The 25,398-nt window shown below is 38.1% G+C and overlaps 1 long non-coding RNA gene across 1 annotated transcript; it reads left to right on the top strand.

Annotated features, from left to right (window-relative positions):
* The first annotated feature begins 13,287 nt into the window (after positions 1-13,287).
* LOC139685889 (uncharacterized) lies at positions 13,288-22,605 on the top strand. The gene is made up of 3 exons (XR_011700238.1): positions 13,288-13,486; positions 15,937-16,090; positions 22,150-22,605. It is a non-coding gene; the product is annotated as an uncharacterized lncRNA (long non-coding RNA).
* Positions 22,606-25,398: the final 2,793 nt, after the last annotated feature.

The raw sequence follows: 25,398 nt of genomic DNA on the forward strand, positions 1-25,398 counted from the left end.
GCTTGCAATGTATGAAAATCTGAACTTATTTATTGGCTCAAAATATGAAAACTATTCCTTCTTGGAAACTAAAAATTCTCTAATGAAATGCAACATTTTCTTTTTAATAGTGAGTTAGTGGAAATGAAATGCAACATTTCATTCTTAATTAATGCAATTTAGAACAGCATTCAAGTGATAAAAATTTAATGGGTGTGCATCTAGCAGCAATGTAGATGTATATAATTAAGTTTTATATAGGTGCTCTTAAAGCTAAAATTGTTCTAAAAGAAGACTACCCAATGCAATGGCTTACTTTTTAAAACCGGTCAATTTCAAAGAAATGTAGCCATACTTATCATTTTGGCTGATAAGTTGATGAATGAAAGACATGTGGATACAGTAACTATTTGAATGCGTTTGGCCATGTCCATCTAAACTTAAAACCATCAACCACAGTAATTAACTCAAGGGATAATTTTTTTCCTTGAGGGCTAAGCTCACCTGCACCCCACAAGGAGCCACCCTTGTGTTAGCAAAACTCTAAGACTTAAAGACAGGTTGTGGAATTTGAGGAAGGGTCAGGAAGAATAAAAAGGGCATGGAGCGATTTCAAGATAAAGGTTATTGATAGGTATAGAAATTGGTCCTAATAAGAAGGTAGTGATTAAGAGAGAGTATTCATGGGAAGAGGTGGGAGAGAACAAGAAATGGTAGGAGAGTTTGAAATAGTGAGCATTAGATCCAGAGAGCCTGAGAGGGATCAGGAGAATGGGGTGCATATCAAAAGGAAGAGAAGTGGAATGAGACATTTTTATTTTTTTTAACAGATATTCTCTTCATTTATCCTGAAATACTGAGTCAATATTCTTCCCTGTAATAGGGCCTTTTTTGTGAGTCATGTCACCATAAATATAGTTCTACAAATGGGTGCAATATTCAGTAAATAAGTCATCATTTTATTTTTATGAATCATTTTAATTTTCTATTTGACCATCCACTCTGTCTACTTCTTCCTCCCTATGATTACTTTTTGGCATATAGACGAAGTTCGTTGCCTCAGCTTTTGCATCTATGAATAATCTTCAATCACTCTATGTATACTATGTGTCTTCCTACCTTTTTGTTCAATACTATTGCTACATATCACAGGCTCTCTTCCTTTTCCCTGTATATTATTCTGTGATATCTTGCTAGTTATCCCCACTATCATTCCATCTGACCTTGCAAAACTCACAAAATAATTAAGTTGGAGATGGAGAGAGGAAATTTAGATATTTTAATTTTCTAATTTCTCTCTCCTCAACATGGTCCTAAAATTCCAAGATCCAAGTATAACTGGGTTGCTCATAAGTGTCTTCTTCACTGCTACTAATTCCATTTTGCAAGGATTTCAGGTGATGACGACTATGGAAGATTTGCCTCACTTGCTACTGGGCCTCTTGCTACTCTTGCCTCTTTTATGCATGGCCAAGGGGGCCAAGTACCATAGTTTACAGCACTCATTTTCCATACTTTTGTCAATTATAAATTGGTGGGATAAATAATTGAAGTGGCTACCCATTGCCTTCCTCCTTTTATCAAAAATTCCAGATTAGGTAAAGCTCAGGTATTCATCAGAGAATACCATGCTTAGTTTTATCAGAATATATAGAGTGTGTGATATCTCTTGCTGACATAAATAATATTTGAATTCCAGCTTAGTTTCCAGTTGAGATGGAATCATAATGATTTCACAGATTTTTCTTCATGGAGACTTAGAAACTTATGCAGAAATGTGTTTTTTTGCAAATAGAATGGAAGTTATTGTTGTTGCAATAGAAGGTAGGCCAGTAATTATTATAAAAAATAGAACTTTATCCAGAACTGAAGCCTGAGGGATACCATATTAAACTGGGAGCATGGAAGACTGCACCATGTGCATAGTTCAACATCCTTTGAACATATTTAGAAGGGTTGAAATAGGTAAGTCCTGCTCCAATGACAATTTTGTTTAATAGGCTGATAAACACAATCAAAAGTCATTTTATGGTCACAAAGTGTCAATAAAGTCCTTGAATATTCTGCAAATGGGTTTGTTGAAAATGCATGTAGCTTGAGTAGTAATTTTGTCCAAAAGTCATATTAAGAGTAACTGAGTAAGTTATTATTTTCTTGTTAATTGCTTGCCTATGATTTACAAAAATTTCAGATATTTTCCAAAAATAGGTTTCAATTTTAGGGCTACTTCCTTAAATTTTTGTGCATAGGGACAACTCTTGAATATCTCAAGGCTATAGGGAAGAAAGTGGATTGTAAACAGGTATTAACAATAGCTCAGCAACATATCCATTTACACTCTGAATAAGGTTACTTAAAAGACCAAATAAATTCCTGATATTATAATATTTAAAAGTTTGGATTGTTTTGACCATAATGGGGTTTACCCATTTCTATTTTTTGTTATTTTTATTAAATGGTTGTTTGGCCTTTAGGTATTTGTGATGTACAAACCCTTTTGCATCGAAAAAACAGTAAATCCTTATCATCCGAGCAAACTTATCCAGCTGTTTTGGGGCGGGGAGATGCTTTACCAACCCATTGTGAAGACTGCACTTTGGTTCCAATGCTATATTCATAAATCCATCACTCATCACCTGTGATAATCCTGGAGAAGAAGGTTTCATCCTCTTCAGCTCGATCAAACAGCTCCTGACAGACTTGAACTCGAAGTTGTTTCTTGTCTGCTGTTATCAAGCGAGGCACGAATTTGGCGGCGACTCGCTGCATCCTCAATTTTTCAGTCAGAATTTCATAGGATAAAGCAATCGAGATGCGACACTCTTCTGCAAGTTTCCTGGCAGTCAAATGTCGATGAGCTTGAACGATATCGTTCACTTTCTCTATGTGGGGCTCATCTGTCGACGTTGATGGTCTTCAGGAGCACTCGTCGTCTTCCACTGATTGCCGCCCCTTTCTGAAGCGACTAAAACACGCGGTGCGTTTCATAGCAACCTTACCAAGCCTTGGTAATCAGCACAAAAGTTTCCATGAAAGATATGCAGTTTCCAGAATTTCACAGAACAACGCTGCTCCATCAAAGAGTTCATTTCTGCGGATCCGATTTTTCGCCGCAATCCACGAGCACCCCTTCACATAAACGGCCGTAGCTAATCAACTTAACAAGATATCAACAAAGAGATTAAAGGCGGTTATTTGGGAAGTTTCTGTAAACATAAAATCTTCAAGAAAATTTAAAAAATAACTAACTGGAGGCGCGCTATTCAATAGTTTTGGAACTTTTTGTACAGACCTCGTAGATGGACAATATTACGAGATGTAGAATGCTCGTAGAAGCAGCAGGAAAGAAAAACTATAATGATGTCTGGTATCCTCACTTGGGGACAGCCACATCATTTCTCAGAAAATACTAAACTACAATATTTTGAACTTCTCTCTAAAGGGTGGCCTGTAAAAAAAAGAAGTAAAATGTCTTCAGTAAGAACACGATGCGCTGTGGTTTTCATGATATTGCATTCTGACACCCAGGCGTCGAGTGAAATTGAGCATGTCTCTCACTTTTTGCTGATTCTCGTCGCACTGTGTCGCGTCGACCTTCGAATAGGGGTCCAGTCCAGCCGCTATACGCACGCTGTAACGGTCCGCAGAAAACTTACGCGGTTTGTGTTGCTTTTCCAAGATTTCCCACCACTTTTCCGATCCAAATCGTGCCACTCCGGCCATTAGCGTTCGTGCAGACGTATAAACAGTTGATCGACTTAATATGTCTATAGTTTGTGTGGTGTATTGAATAAAATATTAATGCAAGATTTCTCTTAAAGGAAACATTTTTTTTCTCTTTCTCCTGTAAAATTTAAAGTTTTTATTTCTAATATTGTCGTGGGTTAGCAGTCGAAGAAACAAAGTTAAGGAAAGAGGCGAAGTGCCTCAATACTTACTAGTACTTACTTGTACTAGATCGCGCTACTTGATTACATTGATGAGATTATTCGTAGAAATGAATAGCGATTGGCAAATATAGTACTTCGTGGATTGTGATAAGGCATCCAACCGAGTAGTTATACAAGTTCATGTAAGGGTTGCGCAATATGGGAGTAGAATATGGCGATAAACAACTTATTCGAGAGATGATCATAGTGATTCATAATTCAATCCGCAAGATTAATAATCAGATTGCAAAAGAAATGTAGCTTAACTGACTAAAGCACTTGGCCGGACATCAAGGGATCCTGGTTTGAATTCTGATCAAGGCAAATGATTTTAGTGCTTTGAAAATTCTGCATTTTCCCATATTTGCAGTATTAAAAAATAAAATAGTGAAATTGAAATCTCTTAGAATTAATATTTAGTTTTTTCCCGTTGTTTTAGTTAATCGATCGAGTGCACCCTGCAGTATTTGCATGGTGTCATAATTCACTAACCTTTGAACGAAATATTGCGGCTAAAGTAACGCCTTTTGTTTTGGAGGGATTGGTCGAAAAAAAAGTACTCGTTTAACTTGATTTGGTAATGTTAATTGCAGTAAGACATTCTCTCTCCTTTCAATACTGCATTATTCTCCTCCACACTACTAATCTCCATTGTATTCCCTCGTCTTCGCCACCCAGACAATCAGCGTCCATATATCTGTACAGTAACCGTTATCACCCCACCGTAAAAGCCCTCGCCCCTGTAGAGTTAAACAGCCATTCAGAGTCGTGAGTTCTTTCCCACTACAAGTGGTCATTGACATCCAGCAGTGTCTTACTCCAGCTAGAGTTAAAACGAGAGCTGTCAATTGAAACTTAGATGAAACTTATTTTCGCCACAAGACGCCCTGTTACTGCGCGAGATTTCACGTAATCAGCACTTTAACGAAAATTCAGTTTTTCAAATGTGTGCCAAAAATTATTACCGATGAATATTCTCAAGCTTAGATTTCGTGTGTAAAATTGGAACTAATCCTAAGGCGTCGTTGGAGAGCACAACAAACTGCTCAATATTTTGGTACATAATGCGCGATTTATTGAAACAAAATTGGAACCCCTTCAGGTCACGTACAGGCATCAATCATAGGTAAGGGTAAATTGGTAACATGTCTACCGCGGACATGCGGTAGACATGTACGAATGTGTAAGAGGAGAAATCGCCCGGACGAAGCAGCAACGTCAGCAGGGGTCAGTGTCGTGATTCTCAACTGGCAGAAAGGAGGGCGAAATTTAGCAAGTCCCCTCTGCGTGCCCATGCATTCTTTTTAAAATCAGTGTCCCCTCTTCCCCTACTGTAAGGGGTCCCCAATCTTCCGGGATGTTGAATTCGTGGATGTTAGACTGACCTCCATTCAAATTCTCTGATTCGGGTGAGTGGATGCCGATATTAAAGTGATGGAGAAACAAGGACGATTCAAATTTTCTGACTAAATTGACAATTAATATGTAACAATACATTACATACGGCAATTCAAAATAATTTCTATAATCCTTTAATATTTTGCCAAAGAGTGATAAAAGAGAATTGAAATATTCGATTAAAACAATCAAAATCCAAGATGATTATTAAAGTCCATTAAGAATAGTGTAACTACATTAAAACGATAAAAATTCTCGTTGAGCAAAATTCGTTTTCAATGCAACAATTTCAGAGCGTAAAAATCATTCGCCTTGACTGGGACTCGAACCCAGATCCCTCAATATCCGGTCGAGTGCTTTAGCCACTTAAGCTACCGAGGCGTCCTCTTAAACTCTGAAATTTTGGGGCTTTTAAAGGAACTAGATGTTATGACGAAATACCGTACATACAATGTCACATGTATTCGTAGTCGTGCGCGAGGCGCCACTGTCCACGAGGTTAAAGCCAACTTTAAACACGTATGGTGTTTTCCCTTTGACAAATTCCAAAGAAACTGCGGGAGATGCCGCAACAGTAACTTTAACGGAGTCATCCGCTAATGTGCATTTCAATGCAACAATTTCAGAGCGTAAAAATCATTCGCCTTGACTGGGACTCGAACCCAGATCCCTCAATATCCGGTCGAGTGCTTTAGCCACTTAAGCTACCGAGGCGTCCTCTTAAACTCTGAAATTTTGGGGCTTTTAAAGGAACTAGATGTTATGACGAAATACCGTACATACAATGTCACATGTATTCGTAGTCGTGCGCGAGGCGCCACTGTCCACGAGGTTAAAGCCAACTTTAAACACGTATGGTGTTTTCCCTTTGACAAATTCCAAAGAAACTGCGGGAGATGCCGCAACAGTAACTTTAACGGAGTCATCCGCTAATGTGCATTTCAATGCAACAATTTCAGAGCGTAAAAATCATTCGCCTTGACTGGGACTCGAACCCAGATCCCTCAATATCCGGTCGAGTGCTTTAGCCACTTAAGCTACCGAGGCGTCCTCTTAAACTCTGAAATTTTGGGGCTTTTAAAGGAACTAGATGTTATGACGAAATACCGTACATACAATGTCACATGTATTCGTAGTCGTGCGCGAGGCGCCACTGTCCACGAGGTTAAAGCCAACTTTAAACACGTATGGTGTTTTCCCTTTGACAAATTCCAAAGAAACTGCGGGAGATGCCGCAACAGTAACTTTAACGGAGTCATCCGCTAATGTGCATTTCAATGCAACAATTTCAGAGCGTAAAAATCATTCGCCTTGACTGGGACTCGAACCCAGATCCCTCAATATCCGGTCGAGTGCTTTAGCCACTTAAGCTACCGAGGCGTCCTCTTAAACTCTGAAATTTTGGGGCTTTTAAAGGAACTAGATGTTATGACGAAATACCGTACATACAATGTCACATGTATTCGTAGTCGTGCGCGAGGCGCCACTGTCCACGAGGTTAAAGCCAACTTTAAACACGTATGGTGTTTTCCCTTTGACAAATTCCAAAGAAACTGCGGGAGATGCCGCAACAGTAAGTAGTACGCCTCGGTAGCTTAAGTGGCTAAAGCACTCGACCGGATATTGAGGGATCTGGGTTCGAGTCCCAGTCAAGGCGAATGATTTTTACGCTCTGAAATTGTTGCATTGAAATGCACATTAGCGGATGACTCCGTTAAAGTTACTGTTGCGGCATCTCCCGCAGTTTCTTTGGAATTTGTCAAAGGGAAAACACCATACGTGTTTAAAGTTGGCTTTAACCTCGTGGACAGTGGCGCCTCGCGCACGACTACGAATACATGTGACATTGTATGTACGGTATTTCGTCATAACATCTAGTTCCTTTAAAAGCCCCAAAATTTCAGAGTTTAAGAGGACGCCTCGGTAGCTTAAGTGGCTAAAGCACTCGACCGGATATTGAGGGATCTGGGTTCGAGTCCCAGTCAAGGCGAATGATTTTTACGCTCTGAAATTGTTGCATTGAAATGCACATTAGCGGATGACTCCGTTAAAGTTACTGTTGCGGCATCTCCCGCAGTTTCTTTGGAAAATTCGTTTTATTTTTTTGTTTATGTATACGGAATAATGGAAAGAAGACTTCGAGTTTACAAATAATAACAATAAGCGGCCTACTTTGTTTCATCGGATATTACGGAAAAAATCAGGGTGTAGTCTTTTTGTAGGAAGACTACACCCTGATGTTTATGCCATTAGCAACACGTATCATAAATGCGGTTAGCATAACCTTCAGGATGAATCAATTTCATAATATTTCAGAAATCACTTCTGAATAGGTTTTCTCTGCTGGTGAGTTTCCGCAATGATTTCACATCACAAATTTTCCTAGTAAGTTTGTGACTGAAATTTAGTATGAACTGGTATTACTCTCAAGGGAGGTTATTTAGTGCGAACGCACGGAGAAATTTCGCGAGTTGTGTGGGAGTGTATCTTCCTCCCAATGCCGCTTAGCCCTTTCCCTTGTGCTCTTGTCTCCAAGTGGGGGCATGACCTTCGTTTTCCGTCCTGCTAAAAGGAATTGAATCGATAAAGTATTTTTTTCGCCACGCATTCGACGGCGAGCAACTCTGGTGCAGCAGTCGGTCGGGGAAAATAAAAGGGGGACATTTCAACCTCCATTCCAGAAATCCCCCCCCCCACACATCCCCGCCCACATTAAAGAGGTGCTGGGGGTGGAGAGTCTTCCCGGGAGATCTATTTTCCGTTTAAACCGTGGCTTTGTTGTTACGGTCGCTCCGAAGGGAGAACAAATTTCTGTATTCTTCTCTTTGGGAAAATTCTCGAATTCCGCCATAGTATCTGGAAAATGTGGCATTATTGGCTGTAAATTATGAAGAGGGAAACATTTTAATTTCCCTAAGCCTTAACACGGAAGTGGGCGTTTCATTATCGATATCGTACAATATCAGCAATAAGAACTGTGCATAAACTCTTTCAAAGTTTTGTTCAAAGTAAATGGCTACTTTGTATTCATAGAAAAATTTCACAATTCCTTTTAGAAATATTAGACTTATGCTCTTGAAATTAATAATGAAGTTCTTGTACTGGCTAACCGTACAGCAAAAGAATACGTTTAAATTCACATTTAGGACAATTGTGAAAAATGAGACTACCTTTTAAAATATGATGTAGTTAGTTATCACAGATGTAGTAGTACATCTGTGATAGAGATAAGTATATATTATGTTGGAAAGGCGATAGTCAATTATGGCAAATCTAATGATCCGTAATTTTCTTCCAAGGAGGGTAAATATTATTTTGTGTTGTTCCTTCTTTCTCATTTATTATCCCTAAGTATGAGTAATTGAATTCAAACGTCTGATAGATTCTGGGAGAAAGCCATGGCAACCTGGAGTATTTTACAAAAAAAAGGAAGGGAAATCAGGCGATACATTCTTAGGTGTACTAAGTAAACTCACCTGAATCAAACACATTATGCAGCAGTTCCATGTAAAAGAATGTAATAAGTGGAAAATTATTTATCTTTATATTTATAAAATTTATCAAATCCTATTTAGGAATAATTATGATATAAAGACACAAACAATGTAAGCCTCTAGACAAAAACTACATTATATGAGAGGAATGAACTGAGATAGGAAAATATTTCCCAGGAAACCTTGAAAAAGAGCAACTGGATGCATGTCTATTTCATAAAAGGCGTAATGCTTTCTGAAAAATAAAATTCATCAGAGTTTGATGGTAATATCATTAGAATAATAGGAATCTATTGGCCCAACTATGAAAAAATAACAAAACTATTCACCAAACATGGCACCTTTCCCCAACTTGGCCCAACAATGTCGTCTTTGCCTGTGGTGATTCCATTTTCTTTTAGGATATTACCATTTAAACCAGAAACTCTTTGAGTTCAACCCAAGTATAACCCCTTTAAGTACCATTTTAGACCACTAGATTATATTAAAGAGGCCATAATGAGGTTCCTGACCTGAACGAGGGTTCTGTTGATATCTTGCAGGAAGCATACCACAACTGGCAACTGGCAGAGGCACTGGCATTGGCATGTTGATTCATAAGGGTGCTCTCAATAATAATTTTAGCAATTTGTACTTTGATCTCCAAAATATTTTTTTTCCAGATTTGTTCTACTTATTTTTGGGACAGTCCTTGTATACAGTCTGTTCAAAAGCATAATTCACCAAAATTTTATTAAACATATTGCAGCAAAATTGGATGATACCAAAAACAAACTCAATTAGTTATCAATTGTGATGATAAAAGGAGAATTAAATGCAAAGACGTTGCATCTAAGGCTCCCCAAATGTACCATTGGATATCTAAATACGAGGGTCATCCGGAAAGTAGTACCCGTTCGTGCCGCATGAAGTGCTGACGACGCGAGTAGCCGCTGGACGAGGTCAGATAGCTTCAGTGGCTTGTCTGCCTTCTCTGAGCCAAGTTGCGTGACGCTAGCATTGCCTGTGTTGTTTCTGTGATTGTTTACAATGTTTAAAAAAATTGAGAACGCCGCCAGTTGTGAAGTGAGGGCAGTGATTAAATTCCTCAATGCAAGAAACGTTCGCCCATGTGATATTCATCGCCAATTAAAGGAGGTGTATGGAGACAATGTAATGGACGAGTCGTCTGTTCGGCGGTGGTGTCGCAACTTCAACATGGGGAGGGGGAACACACACGACGATGAGCGTTCGGGGAGACCGTCTGTCATTACAGACCAACTGGTGAGCTCAGTTGACGAATTCGTGAGGAACGATCGGCGCGTCACAATTGATGACATCTGTGAGCATTTTCCCAATGTTTCTCGAACAATTGTTCATGAAATTGTTAAACACCATCTGCATTATGCAAAAATTTGTGCAAGATGGGTCCCTCGCGTATCTCAATGAGCTGGCGGCGAAGGACTATGCAGCAGGAATACAGAAACTTGTCACACGTTATGACAAATGCCTTAATTTGCTTGGAGATTATGTTGAGAAGTAGTTTAAAGTATCCTCTTTCAAATAAAATTTTTTATGTTTGTTAATATTTACTTTTGTGTCTTTATTTCACGAACGGGTACTACTTTCCGGATGACCCTCGTATAATAAATGGATACCTAGGTAGCATTAAATATCTAAATGGACTTCAGTGAGAGAAATCCTTTTAAAATCCAAAATAAGACCTAGGGCAATTGCTGGAATTTGGTGGTGTTTTGTGAATTTGTGTCAGGTCAATAGAAACTCCTTAATTGCATATTCTTCAGTTGTCCACAATGATGTTGGCTTGCAGGGTCTAATGATATTACCTTTAATATCCACCTCCACAATTTTTCAATTTTCATATAGTTTTAAAAAAACATTTTTTTCGTCTTTCAGCAAAACGGGTTCAGAATTGCCATCCAGGTTGCTATCTTTTTCAATGAAAGCAATAAAATATTTTAAGATAGAACCACAATGCTTAATTTTTCTTTACGAATATGTAAATAGGTACTGAAAATGGCGTAAGTGTTATACTTGCGCAAAGTTTATCTTAATCGAAGTCGCGAGGGATGTAAGTGAAACTAGGCCAATTTTATGTGTTTTTTATTAATATTATATTTTATTTTTTATTCACAGTTATTATTTAGGTGTGTAAAAACCATTTTAATTCTGTTGGAGGGTCAATTTTTTTATATTCGAATTTGTTTTCAATATTTCTATATAGATATTTCATATGCAATGTTACATTTTTGCAATTCTTTTTCCATGCGGTTTCTGCTGGCTTAACATTGTTCCTAAACAAATCCTCAATGGTGATACAGCTTATGAGACATATGCGGAAACACCGGAATACATTGGGCACATAAATTTCACAAGTCATTACTTTTCCGATAGCATTTGCAAATAAGCTTCAATCGTGCTAACCTCCGATAATTCTTTCGCAACTCTCCATCCTGTCCCTCTTAATGTATACACGTTTTAGTTAGAAGTGACTTGGATTCTGGAGTGAAGAATCTTTTCTTCCTTCGGAGCGACCGTAACAACAAACCTACGGTTTAAACGGAAAATAGATCTCCCGGGAAGACTCTCCACCCCCCCCCCCCCCAGCACCTCTTTAATGTGGGGGGGATGTGTCGCTTCCCCTAGTTAGGAAACCTTCTTAAAGATGGCGGGGAAGCTCTATCGAGGGGCGTCGATTGGCATGCGTCTGGTATCAATCGACGTATTGAACAACAATCACGACGCGACTTCAACCGGAAGTTATTAGGAAGAGCACGAGGATAGCCACGTCACCAAATCTTGGGCGAAACCTCAAAGTGCGCTAACTTTTGAAGGAAACTATCATTTGGACCAGCGGTCTCCGGTGATAAAGTTTGTTATAGTCATGTGAACAGGATAAAATGCATTAGGAATCCGCAAACTGCATGATACCAGGTGATAGAGACGCAGCCAATTTTAGAGCTGTGTCATTGTAAAGATAGCCGGGTCGAACTCACTAGTGATTCATTATTACACCGTAACACACCTTTGCAAGATCTCCCATTTATTCGGAGCAGGAGTGAGGTGAAAGAAAGCGGCAAGTTGTGTATTAATGTTGTTTATAAGGCTTCTATTCTTGTTAAAATCTGTGAATCTTATTGCTGATTTAGATAAGAATTTTTCTAATCTAATGAGGCAGTTACGTCTCTTTTTTGTGAATCGCAATGAAATTTTATTATTTTCGATTCATCAATTACAATGCATGTATAGGTATATCCTTTGTAGTCGGCATTTCATCTTTCTACCTACGTATGTTATATCTAACGTATTAAACGAGATGGTCTTGAAACGGACGAGTATTATGCTCTCATTGACGTCCAAGTGCAGGGGAAAAAATGTTAAATTATAGGCGAGGGTAACCCCAGTGTGAGGGTAAACTGCTTACCCGTTACAAAATTTTATATCAATTAAAACGAAGCTATTACAATGGAATGAGAAGATAAGTTTCCACTGGTATAAAGTGTTTCTTCATTTTATTTTTAATTATCCATATCCCTGGTAAATATTGTAATGATAATTCTCCATTAAGGTGCAATGATTCTTGTTATAATTTTAATAGTTGACAAGTTTGATCTTCGGAAACACTGAATAATACGCTTAGTCCTGCCCATGAGATTTTTCTGATAAGTATACTGATAATGGTTCTTTATCTCCCTTTTTGCTGATTATAGTGCCTTTATTTAATTTATAGTTGTTAGCTTATGGGAGATGTCTCCCAATGAAAGGGAATGTCTTGTATTGGGTTTATGACGAACACTATCTTCATACACATTCTAATTCTACTGGATAATTTTTAACAACCAACCATCTAATAAACTTAACCAACGTTGTGTATTCATATCAATTTTAAAGGTGTAGTTCACCCTTTCTTGATAAAAAGGCATATCTAATACTTAAACTAATAGAAATGCTTTTACTAACAGAATGCATAGTGACAATTTTAACTAAGACACTCATTCAATATGAATGCCTGCTTTGATGCCTTATGAAAATTAGTCATGTATTTCCACCTCGACCTTTTCACTAAGTAAAGTCAAATGAATTGAGATCTCCGTTTGTCAAATATCAACACAATTATACATTCCGTGCATGGTGCACCTTGTATATGCTTCCTATTAATCTCATTTAGGCCTGTGTGTTCTTCCATAAAGCATTCATCAATAGTAAAAGTCATTGTTGGAAGAAAAGAAAGAATCCATTGATTTTGTTAAATGTTGAGAAGCTTATAAACTTCTATCTGGGCTCTTTTAAGTTATGGAATTGGATTTAAATTAAAATATATCGTTGTAAATTTTAAGTCACATTAAGCCTCTTTAAAATATAGAATTTGACCTGTTGGGACCCAGAAAATGGTAACTGCTGTGGAAATAAAAACAGTTAAAATGCTGCAACTTTTTCTAAGAATAAATGGTTATTTCTTTCAGCAAGTGATGGACTCTCCTTAAATAAGTTCTGGTGATTCAAGTTGGTAAGATATAATCAGACTGGGAATAGTTTCTGACAGATAAATGAAAAACTTTGGAGCAGCTGATACAGACGTGGCATACAATGAGGCATGGTCAAATAACAGTCTCCAGTTTGTATAAAACTTGACAATTGCTCATGGATGGCAGTTGAAGAGGAAGTGAAGAATGTAGTCTTTGCAAGGTGGGGACGTTTTTCTTTAAATGTGGGCTGTTTTCTTGGGAGGAATAATTCAGTCTTGGGTGTATCAACTGGTGGGGTACAGCAACATTGTCTTTGAGGTCAACATTCTGTATCTACATCCAGGTACAAATACAATGGATTGTAATTGAAAAAATAATTCCAGCAAAAACATCTCTCTCGAAATCAATTCCAAATATTCATAAGTGGAAGAAGAAAGAGGTATTTTTGGGTTGCATTGGCAGATTTTGTGGAACAGTTATAGTCATTGGGGTAGAGTTTTTGACCACAACCTAAGCAGGTACTTGAGTCAAAGAGCAATGAGTTTTTAGCAATAAAATGCTTTTTCTGTGATGTAAAACTTTTTAAACTACCATTTTATTTACTTATGGAACTGCATTTGAGAGAGGTGTATTTTGCTAGTATTCTTTTTAAATTGAGTCTCTTTAAATATGGATAAGGTTTAAGTTACCTGGACATTTGACCTCAACGGCAATATTTGTGAACACCCTAATGGTGTACACAAAACTTGTCTAATATCTAATGTTCTTAAGTTTGTAAAATTTCTCATGAGAAACAGCCAGCGTATAGAAATTTTTTTTTACAACCTCTCCTCACTTCCCCTTCAAAATACTATGCTACCGGTCCAGTGCTTACATATTTTGGAAAGTAAAAATTTTTTAGCCTAGAGAGTCCCATGTAAATTGTAAATATTGTGATTCACTGAAAGAAATATACATTGATCAATTCCAAGAAGGTAAACTTGAAACAAAACAAAGGTGTTGGTTCTCTTGCACAATCAGACTTCAACTCCAAATCTTCAACTGTTTCACAAAGCTGTGTTAGAACTCATTATCTCTCCATGTCCTGTAATGGCCAAGATTTAAGTTCTCTGAAATCCCTTGGGGTTTCATATCCAAGCGCTAATTTTTTAAAAAATGTGTGGATAAATTTTGTCACCCTTCACTTGAACTTTAATTATAATAAAATACCTGCCATTTTTACATCTTAAGCATTTGTCAATGGTTGTATGGAGATTGAGATTATTGCTGGACTTTTTGTCCGCAATTTTGCTGTCCAGTAAATGTCTCCAATGGCCCAGCTAAATCCTCTCGGTAGAATGATATTTTCTGTTTAATGTTAATCTTAATCCTACTGGGCAAGCCTTCACCCTGACATTGCATACAGTCTGTTGGAAAGTTTTCTCTGGCTATCATAATAACTTAACCCTGCCCAAATCAAATCATGCAGCCAAACCATGCAACAATTTCAGAGCGTAAAAATCATTCGCCTTGACTGGGACTCGAACCCAGATCCCTCAATATCCGGTCGAGTGCTTTTTGATTTTTACGCTCTGAAATTGTTGCATTAAAATGCACATTAGCGGATGACTCCGTTAAAAGTTACTGTTGCGGCATCTCCCGCAGTTTCTTTGGAATTAGCCAAACCATGCTGCACTGCCATCTTTGTGGGTGCTACCTTTTATAGATTACTTAGATAGGGTTGTTACATATAGCATTTATACTCTGAAAATTAAATTGCAGTATATAATTTTATTCCAATGATGATCCTGGTAATTAATGATATTTATGGCAGAAAAGAAATTCTTTGTATTGTCATTTTATGCGTATACTTTTGGCCAAATAATGTTGAATTCTGCGTATCGTAAAAAGAATTGAAGTACGATTTAAGCAGATTCAGAGATTGCATCAATAATTACTAAGGACACAGTCTAGTATGCTTTTGAAATGTGTAAGGTAATACAAATAAGGAACCTATAGATATGCTAATCAGGTCAAAGTGTGTGTATTTCATTTATTGTACAAAAAGTACATGTGATGATGTCATTTCCATTCATTTTGAAATGACTAGAAGTGCTTGAATAGCACAAAAAAATTGGTAAATGATTAAAAATATATCATGAAAAAATTCTATGCATTCATTATATAAGTAAACTCTACAAAAATTTTTGTTGCTGGGTTATAGGAATATTACATATAAGATATCTTTTCGTAGGTAATGTATCAGTTCTACATGGTAATTATGCACCTGGTCTATGTATCATTCACCTAGACTGAGGAATCATTTTTGTATCATACCTTTGTAGTGTGTGCACATAATAATAATGTAGCTAGTCTACATGTCTGTTACGTAGTAGTCTACACAGTGGTAGCATCTTGTTTATTCACTGGGGAACCATTTGTAGCTCACATTTACGTAGCATGTCTATGTAACTTGTCTCTTAATAGAACGTAATATTTATGTTGTGCTTATGTAACGTTCTATTGGGGATATCTATAACCAAATGTACTTGTATAACAGTGGGGGAGTGCACCTTTTTGTGAAGAATAAGACATTCATGTACTAATGTTACCACAGGATAATTGATACCATATCGAATTATTGTAATTTACTATCTCTTAACCATTTTTATTCAATTTATTGCAAACCAGATACCTTGAATGGCCCCTGTGCCCAGGATTCTGATGAACCACTGCTGGCTAGTGACCTGGTCCTCCAGAATGTAACCGTCAGAATTCCCATTGACGGTCTCCTGGCTAGTGACAAGAACAGCAGTGCTGGAGCCCTCAACTGTGTTTACCCAAGGTAGGGAAGCTGCATTCAGGAAAATGGTTTTTAATATCTGGGCCGAAAGTTATAAAAGCATCTTAAATACACACAATCTTAAATCATTTTGCTTGCTGATGTATATAATTTGTCTCCCTTACTTTAAATAAATTTTTGAAGTTCACTTTTGATGCCATAAACCTGTGAGCAGATAACAGTTATATTTATTCATCCAAGACACAGTGCATTGTAATAATACTGGCAAGTGTATAGGACATGTCAAGTACAAAGTTTGCAAAAACAGAAAATATTATGAATTTGGCCGCAATTTTTGTTTGATGCTATAAAAACACTTATCAATGAGGTATTCTTGGACCTTATTTTAAAGACTGTTTTACGCTCTTCTTTTTTAATACTTACTGGAAGGTTATTATATAATTTTACACACGAAAGACTTCGGACTGTTTGAAGCCAAGGATAAATTGGTTAACTTAACATGTAAGATGTTGCATTGTCTGGTATTATACAAGAGGATGCTATTGTTCATTTTAAAATCAGCTCTATGCTATTTCACAATTAATACAGATTGGTACATATATATACCCAAGTAGTAGGTTAAATTTTTAATTTTTTGAAAAGGGGCAACAGTAGTAATTTTGGTTGCACATCGCTCTTACCATCTCTTTATACATCTTCAGTGCACCAAGAAGAAGAGAGGGTAGACCCCACAACACTATGCCTTATGAATTTCTTGAATAAAATAATCCATAATACAATTTCGATAATATATTATGGCTTACTGAATGTCTTATGATGGAGAGTAAGTAGAGCACAATTCAGCTATTTAATTAGGTGCATTACATGGAAATCCCATTTCAAGTTATCATCAACTTGGAGTCCTAGGAACCTAAAATTATTAGCTGTATTTAAGTGACTACCATTTGTTGGAAAAGAGTTTATGTCATTAATGCTATGTGAAGTAGAGGATAAACTTGCTAGAGTTTTTTCAAAGTTTAGAATCAATGTAAGTGTAAAATGAACGTACCTACGGTTGTGAAGCAATGAAAACGAGATACCCCAGACCATAAACTTGATTGATCCTAGGTTGTTAAGGGGGGAAAATTAAAACAAAGTTACAAGTAAGGGGAAAGATAGGGAACACACTAGGTCACTTGGGTGTGATTGGGAAGCAGTGACCCATGCATACCTCAATCACACATAAAAAGGCAAAATTAATGATAAAAGATAAACTAAACTTACAACCACTCAATCACTTGGGTGTATTTAGGAATTACAATCACTCTCGTGAATGGCATTCACACACACACTCAGGGTTTAAAAGGAATCATCCTATGCCAGGGATCTGTCAATCACATAGAAAAAACAAAACAGAAAGGACTTAAGTAAACAGGCAATCACTCAATCACTCGGGTGTATTAGACCTACGTATGTGAATCTCACTCACTCACTTGTTCAGGGTTTTCAAGGATTCCTCCTCTTCCAGTGACCATCAAGCGCACAGATGAATACAAAATTATAAAACAGATGTATGCACTCTATCGATCAATCACTCAGGTGTGTTCAAAAACAGGGACCTTTGCAATTCAGAACTGCTCACTCGTTCAGGGTTTATAAGTATTCCTCTTATGCCAGGGACCCCTCAATCACACAGAAATAAAAAAGTGGAGCAGGAAAGACTTATGTAAACATGCAATCACTCAGGTGTATGAGACCATTGTGAATCTCACATACTCACTTGTTCAGGGTTAGCAAGGTATCCTCCGATGCGAGGGACCTGTCAATCACACCAACAAAAACGAAAAGCAAGGAAGGGGTAGGTATCAGGGGTAGGTAAGTGCCTGGAGAGAACCTGACACCAAGTGTTTCACCTGCCAAGCAGGCCTCTTTGGAGAAGAATGGAAATTGTGTTAGGGAGGTTTGAAAGACGGGCCATTGGTAGGGGAAGGGCAAGAAATGGGGAATCTTGTGATCGCACAATACAATGGGGGTGGGTAGAAGAGATGGTCCAATGGGAGTATTATAGGTTCAGTGGGGGTGGGGGAGGAAGAGCACAACAAAGTATAATGGTGGATAAGGAAGAGGGAAAACAGTCTCTTTTCTCCACCCCCATTCTGTTGTTTTGGTCATATATAGGTCTCCCGTGGCTAGTTTCATATCATTTCTCAAAAAACTGGAGTGCTTATTTTATACTCTAACTAATCACTTGACCAGACCTTCAATTATCCTAACCCGTTACTTAAATTGCTACCTGTTGGTTGATGGAAGTGTTCGAAGACAAATTTTACAAGCATTTGATTCCCATAACATGAAAACATTAGTTAGTTCTCCTACTAGGATTTTTTTTTTAAGGTAATCTACCGGTTAAGGTAGGTGTTTGGATGGACACAACTACCAAACAAATATTTTATTACTCCTAACAAAACACAAAATCCATCATCCTACTCTATATCAGGTCCCTCTTCATCTCTGAGTACTTTCTTCCTCCCTTCATCCCGTCCAACATCCCTATCCTGTTCCTTCCCTTTCCTCTTTTGCCCAGCATTCTACCCTCTATCACAGTCTTCAACATCCCACTGTCGGTCAACACCCCCTTCATCCACTTTTCCTGCCTCCATAGGATTGCTCCCAACAAACCCCTCTCTTCGCCCACCATACCAAGTACTTCCTCATTTGTTTTCTTCTCTGTCCATTTCACCTTCGCCATTCTTCTCCACACCCACATTTCAAAAGCCTCCAGTCTACGTCTATCCTCCTGCTTCAATGACCACGTTTCCGCACCGTACATAGCTACGCTCCATATCAAAGTTTTTACGAGTCTTTTCTTAACATCCTTACTCAAAGTCCCTGCCATCAACTCCCTCCTCCTTGTGAAAGCCTCTTTGCCTAGCGCAATTCTTCTCCTTACGTCCCTACTACTTTGACCATGTTGGTCCAAAACACTACCGGGATACGTAAACTGTTCTACCTGCGCTAGTTTTTGCCCTCCTATTTTAATGTTAAGCTTGGCCTTTTTCTTTCTAGCAAATCGCATAACCTTTGTTTTATTAATATTGATTCTCATCCCATACCTGTCGCACTGAATTTCCAATTCACTCAGCAATGCTTGCAGCCCCTTGGCTGACTGACAAACTAAAGCTTGGTCATCAGCAAACCTAACTGATTTTACGAATTCCCCGCCCACTTTCATTCCTACCTCCAGTTCTTACCATGCCTCTTTGATCATTTCCTCTGCATACAGGTTGAACAGCAACGGTGATAATGGGCAGCCCTGCCTTACACCCCTTCCTAACACTGCCCATCCTGACTCCCCGTTTCACACTCGTACCTGAGCAGTCTGAGACATGTACAGGTTGCGGATTAGCCTCCTTTCCCTCCAATCTATTCCTATTTTCTGCAATATACTCATTAGTTTTGCCAAATTCACTCTATCAAACGCTTTTTCGAAATCTACAAAACAGGCAAATACCTCCTGGTTGTGTTCTATATTCCTCTTGATTAATAATCTCATTACTGCAATGGCATCACGCGTACCTCTCCCCTTCCTAAACCCAAACTGATCATCCCCTAAGTAATCATTTGCCCTACTCTCTATTCTTTTGTTTATGATCCTGAGAACAACTTTAGCTGCGTAAGATATCAAACTAATTGCCCTGTCTAACTAATAGTCCTCACATGACGTGGTCTTTACCTTTTTCGGAATAGGAACTAAAACTGATCTCACAAAGTCTTCCGGCCAGATTCCCTCCTCATACATACTACGGATCAACCCATATAGCCTCTTCCTCCCACATTTTCCTAAGCATTTTAAAAGTTCCACGGGAATGTTATCCACCCCCACGGCCTTATTTAGTTTCATCTCCCTTAATGCCCTTTCTATCTCATTGTCTAGTATGCCTGGACCTAAGCTGTCTTCCTCTACGTCATTTTCTTTTTCAATGTCTAACTTTGTTGGTCTGAGTTCTTTACTATACAGTTCTTCTATATACCCCTTCCATCTCTCTTGGATCTTTCCTGCGTCAACTATTACCTTACCCGCCTTATCTCTAACTGTTAGCATAGCTCTTCCTTTCTTACTTCCCGATAACGATTTAACTTTGCTGTACAGCACACCGATTTCACCCTTCCTCTGCAGACTTTCCATATCCTCGCATTGCGTCTTCCACCATGCTTCCTTTGCTCTATTTGTTGCCCACCTCAATTTATTGTTCAATTCTTTGTACTTCATTTTGCCTAATTCTGTATTTATATTCTTCCATTTTCGCCGCTCATCGATCTTTTTAATCATCTCATCCGTGATCTATGGTTTCCTAGTCCTTTTAGCGTTAACGGTTCCAATAGTGTCTTTTGCGGCTTTAGACAACCCTTCCTTGAAGCTTTCCCATTTTTCTTCAATAGTACTAAGCCCTTTACCATCCTCCATGATTTTCTCTACCGCCTGTTTGTATTCCTTCCTTTTCAACCCATTTAATGCTTCTACATTCCATTTTCTAACTCGCCGCCCCTGCCTTATCTTTTTGAAACGTACGCTACATTTCATAACAACTAAATTGTGGTCAGAGTCCGCATCCGCTCCCGGGAAGCTGTGGGAATTTATCACACTGTTCCTAAACCTGTGTCTAACCAGGATATAATCTAGCTGATATCTTCCTGAGTCACTAGGATAATGGCTAAAATTATAACTCGATTAAACAATGTCTTCACTCATCATCCTGGAAGTAAAATTGATACATTAGTGTTTGATCCAAATATATAATTGATGGTTTCCGGTGTAATTTAATGGAATTGATTCACAGTGGAAATGAAAACTAGTGACTTTGTGATTCCACTGAAAAATTTTTAATACGAGACAACCCAGGTTTCGACATTCAACGTCATCTTCAGGTGACAACTCTGACAGGCATCCATCTATATATATATTACACTCCGGTAGGGGTGGGGAGGTGAAAGGGTCGGAGGGTGGGTGGGGGAGGGAATTGAGCAAGATAGTTGGAGGGAAGGGTAGAAAACATGAGGCAATCTATCATGAACATTCCTCCTTGGTGGAGGAAAGTGGGTGGGTTTTAATGCTTCACAGACATAAATACCAAAATCTTTACATATCTCTGAGGTCAAGGGAGGGTGTGGGGGAAGTAGAGGGGTTCCTACCCTCATAAGCACAGGTATCGACAACCAGTAAGTTTAGGAGGGGGGAGTGGGAGGTGTACAAAAGGTCAATAACAATATTCTCTTTGGAGCGTACACTTTTAAAAATTTCAAGCTGCTCTAAAGTATGTAGTCAAGTCCTTTCTTTCTCGAAAATTTTGTCTATGCGAAAAAATGGAGAAAACTCATGAACCTTTTCATGAGAAGATATTATATGACTTTTGATGTGGATTATCAAGACAGCAGTGTATCGATCAACTTACTTCCACTTTTTGCGATGAAGTGCCATCCTTTGCCACTGTGAAATGCTGGTATAACGAATTCCATCATGGCTGCCTATTGGCATCGTGGCGACTGTTCCAGCAATGGCTTCTAACCAGTACCATCGATGTTCTAACACAGTAACTCACTTATTTACAATTTGAGGTTAGAAAGCTTTTAAAATTTAACCTTTCCTAATGGGAACTGCAGCTTGAATTGCCTGGGATGGCCTACTATCATTATTCACTTTGGGTGCTGCAGAAATAACTGACAGTGAACATTTAATGAAGCCACAACCTCTGTACAACCTATGAATTCTGTGGGTGCAACCACCTAGCTATCCAATCTTGTGTTACCTTCATTTCCTTTGGAATTGTATGGCTTTCATCCAGGAAAAATAACTTGAAGGGAACATATGTATTTTAAAATTAGAGATATAAAGAAAGCTTTATTCATGGCTTACTCAAATTCAAACATCTTAATTATTTTAACAGGCAAACAATGTGCATTATATGGTTATATTTTACCATGTGTTAAGAATTTTGATTTTTGTGATGAATAGTAAACAGCATTTTTGCATTTGTTTGACTGTGCTCTTTGAGTCCTCAGTAAATGATTATACCATCTTATGGTTAGATGATTATGCTAATCTCATCATACCATCTTATTTCCAGGCATCTCTGTGTAATGGGGTCTCAGGAGTTGGGACGCGCAACAAATAGCCTCTCCCACTCAAATACCATCCTCTCCTTCACGTGGTGGACCTTGTTATTACAAATGAGGCTCTGGTGACCGAGTCAAGGGCGGTATAACCCTTCAACCCAGCGTGATTAAATACTATGCTTCAGCAATTTACTCAATGCAATTAGTGATTGCATTGCTGGTGGAATTTGGGAGACTATTTTTTAAAAAGGGCTGGTAGGAAATACTACATATTTCCATTTACTTGTCTCACAATGGGCAAACACACGAGTATGATGCATTTGAAGAAGCTAATACCATCACTTTTACGATGCTTCCCATTTATACAGTAATAACTTATTCTTCAATTCTGACCATTGATAATTTTGTAGGTGGTATTTTTAATTCCATATCATGCCACATGTACGTTAATGTAAAACTTAATTGGTTCTCTATGCCCTTCAGCATGATATAATTCAAGCACAAAAATCAGTAAAATATTCATACCCTATGATATAACTATATGCTCATGCATTTTAAAAGTCAAAAATAAAGAGTAACATTACATTACCTACATGACTTAACTCTGCCAAAGTGCTGGGTGAAGTTTTTTGATTGACATTTTATCCCATTAACATTTAACCAATTAACCCCATGGAAGTATTTGCTAATTATTTAATTTTGATGGGAAATATTTAGACGAGTGATTCCGCAACATGCCCTCAAATATAATTATTGTTTTTTTGATGCTGCAATAATTTTTTAAGGCTGAACTTGTCTTCTTATCCTGGAATAGTTATTTTTTTCTCTTGTAAGTATTGCAACAGAGTTCTATTCAATCATATAGTAAAAACACAATGTACAAGTTGTGGTGTATTTCTTGTATATGTTTTGGAAGATAACTGCTCTGACACCCCGGGACATGCACTCTTTAGACATCAATTTCAAATCATTATCAGTAAACATTCAACAATTGAATGTTAAAATACAATGTATTTATTGCATATCATTTAATAGCACAGCTTCATTTGAAAATGATATTATTCCTCTCAGATGATCAGGGTAGTCAACCAAGTATTGTCATCCCTAATGTCCAGCCACTTCAGCATATTCTGGTATCTACTTCACTGTGTAAGATGTCGCAGAACCAGGTCACTTGACTCACAGTAGGGAAATCTTCTCTTCTCTGAGTAGATATGACTGAGTCTGGCATTGGGTGCTATGCCCTATTCTCAAGTGTGTGATGACAACTTCCACTCTTGAGGCTGCTCTTGATGGAAGACAACCATGCTCATTTGGTGGACTTTATGCTGTGAAATTTGTTTGCTGTTTGGCCCACCTATAGTTGCTTTTATTTCTCCAGGGTTACTGTTCTCTCTGAAGCCTTAAAATTCTCCAAGCCTATTTACATAGAACTGGTGTTTGGTAGGTTCAATGTCTCCTTCTCAGTGAAGGAAAGTCAAAATATGGCATGCAGAACATTTACTGTAGCCGCTACATCGCCCCTTGCTGTGGTTAAGTCTTAAGCAAATGGAGATGGAAAGAAGAAAGATAAAAAATTAGATGGAAAGGTCCATCGGATGCGGTGGGAACTGGACCCGTCGCCCATTGCAGATACTCTGCCCTGGGGGCCAGACCTGCTGTGGAATGCTCTTCAGCATCATGGGATATAGAGGGACTGGAAATGGTAAGCCTCCTATCTTGCGGGATGTCGTCTATCAAAGTGGCTGGCCAACTAAGTTAGCTGGCTTAAATCAGTCAGTGGACATTGGTGACTCCTTCCCTTGGATACAGAGGTAGAAATATTTGTATGTTTTCCTCAATGCTTGAAACAGTTCATAGTATAGTGGCTAGAGTGCACCCTTAGTCGTATCGTGGTGCACAAACACTTTGGAAGGGGCCAAGTCATGGTGCTGAAATATGACCTATCCGTGATGAGTGATTGGAAGAGGATGCAACTGCTACATACGAGCATTCAGCTGTGTGGCGAAATGGGTCTCATCAATAAAAAGATCGATTTGGGACGAGAAGAACTCTCCAGGTAGGCATAATGGTACCCTTTACACCATCATGGCCGGGGTACCATTCAGGTCTTCTCTAGAATTTTGTTTAATACAATCCCATGCCATTTTAGTTTTACTAGGAACATTAAAATTAGTTTATCATGTAATTCTTTCTTTGAACTCTTAATGGCAATACGGTAAAGCTTTTTTAAGTTAGAATATTCATGGTGCATTGTGTTATCTTTAGAGTAAATGATGTAGTATGGTAAAGCTCTTAATACCTTAGATAAATGCCTATTTTCTGGAGTCATCCAGTTTTTTGAATGGGCGTAGGGTGCTTAATTGTTTTAAGGAAAACAGCAGATTCAAGGTAGAAAGAAGAATGCTCTCTTTAACTTGTCAATGTTAATCTCTTTCAACAACTTCCAATTCACTTGGCTCAACAGGAATTGAAAGTGGCTGACATTGAGTCTCCAAAGATCCTCTTGAGTATGGTAGCGGCAACGGGAGATTTAATATTCTCAAATGCATTGAAAACAGACATAACTACACTGATCAGAGAGAGCTGGGTTAAGAACAGCAGTATTAACTTGGAATTTTGGACTATCTGTGTAGATATTGCGTGTCAGGGTTTTTGAACTAGAGGTAACTATTGGAATTATTTACCCAGGGCTTTATGTTTTAGGTGGCTGACCAAGGCCGCAATTCTCATTAATTATTCCCATCAGTGAGAAGGTTACAATTGAAGTCTCCTGAGAGAATTATTACAGGCCTGGAATAATTGGTTATTTTATAGAGCAGGGTTGTCAATGTTTTTTACTGTCACCAAAGGATCCTACGTGAGGTCGATATTATGTATAGATGATCAAAATTTTCTCATTGACAGTAAGTTTTACTACTGGACATTCAAATACCTGTTCAGTGTTCAAGGACTGCAGATTTATCAACGGATTTACACGCTTAATAGTGTTATTTACATAAATGACCACTCTACCTTGATGTTTTTTATTTATGACAATAACAGTCCCCTATCACATACCCTGGAATTGTCCATCCAGTTAACTCATTCAATGTTAACAAACATCTGGTTGTCTTTAAGTTAATACTTCCAAGGTCTTGCAGCTTATTATAAAGACACTGAATATTGAGAAGTGAGATCCTAATTGATTATAGATTAGCAATTTTCCACGAAATAAGATTTATTACGACTGGTTTCAATGTAACTACATCATCATGTAA

Source organism: Hetaerina americana, unplaced genomic scaffold, assembly GCF_022747635.1.
Source record: "Hetaerina americana unplaced genomic scaffold, ioHetAmer1.1.p SCAF_12, whole genome shotgun sequence".
Taxonomy (NCBI): domain Eukaryota; kingdom Metazoa; phylum Arthropoda; class Insecta; order Odonata; family Calopterygidae; genus Hetaerina; species Hetaerina americana.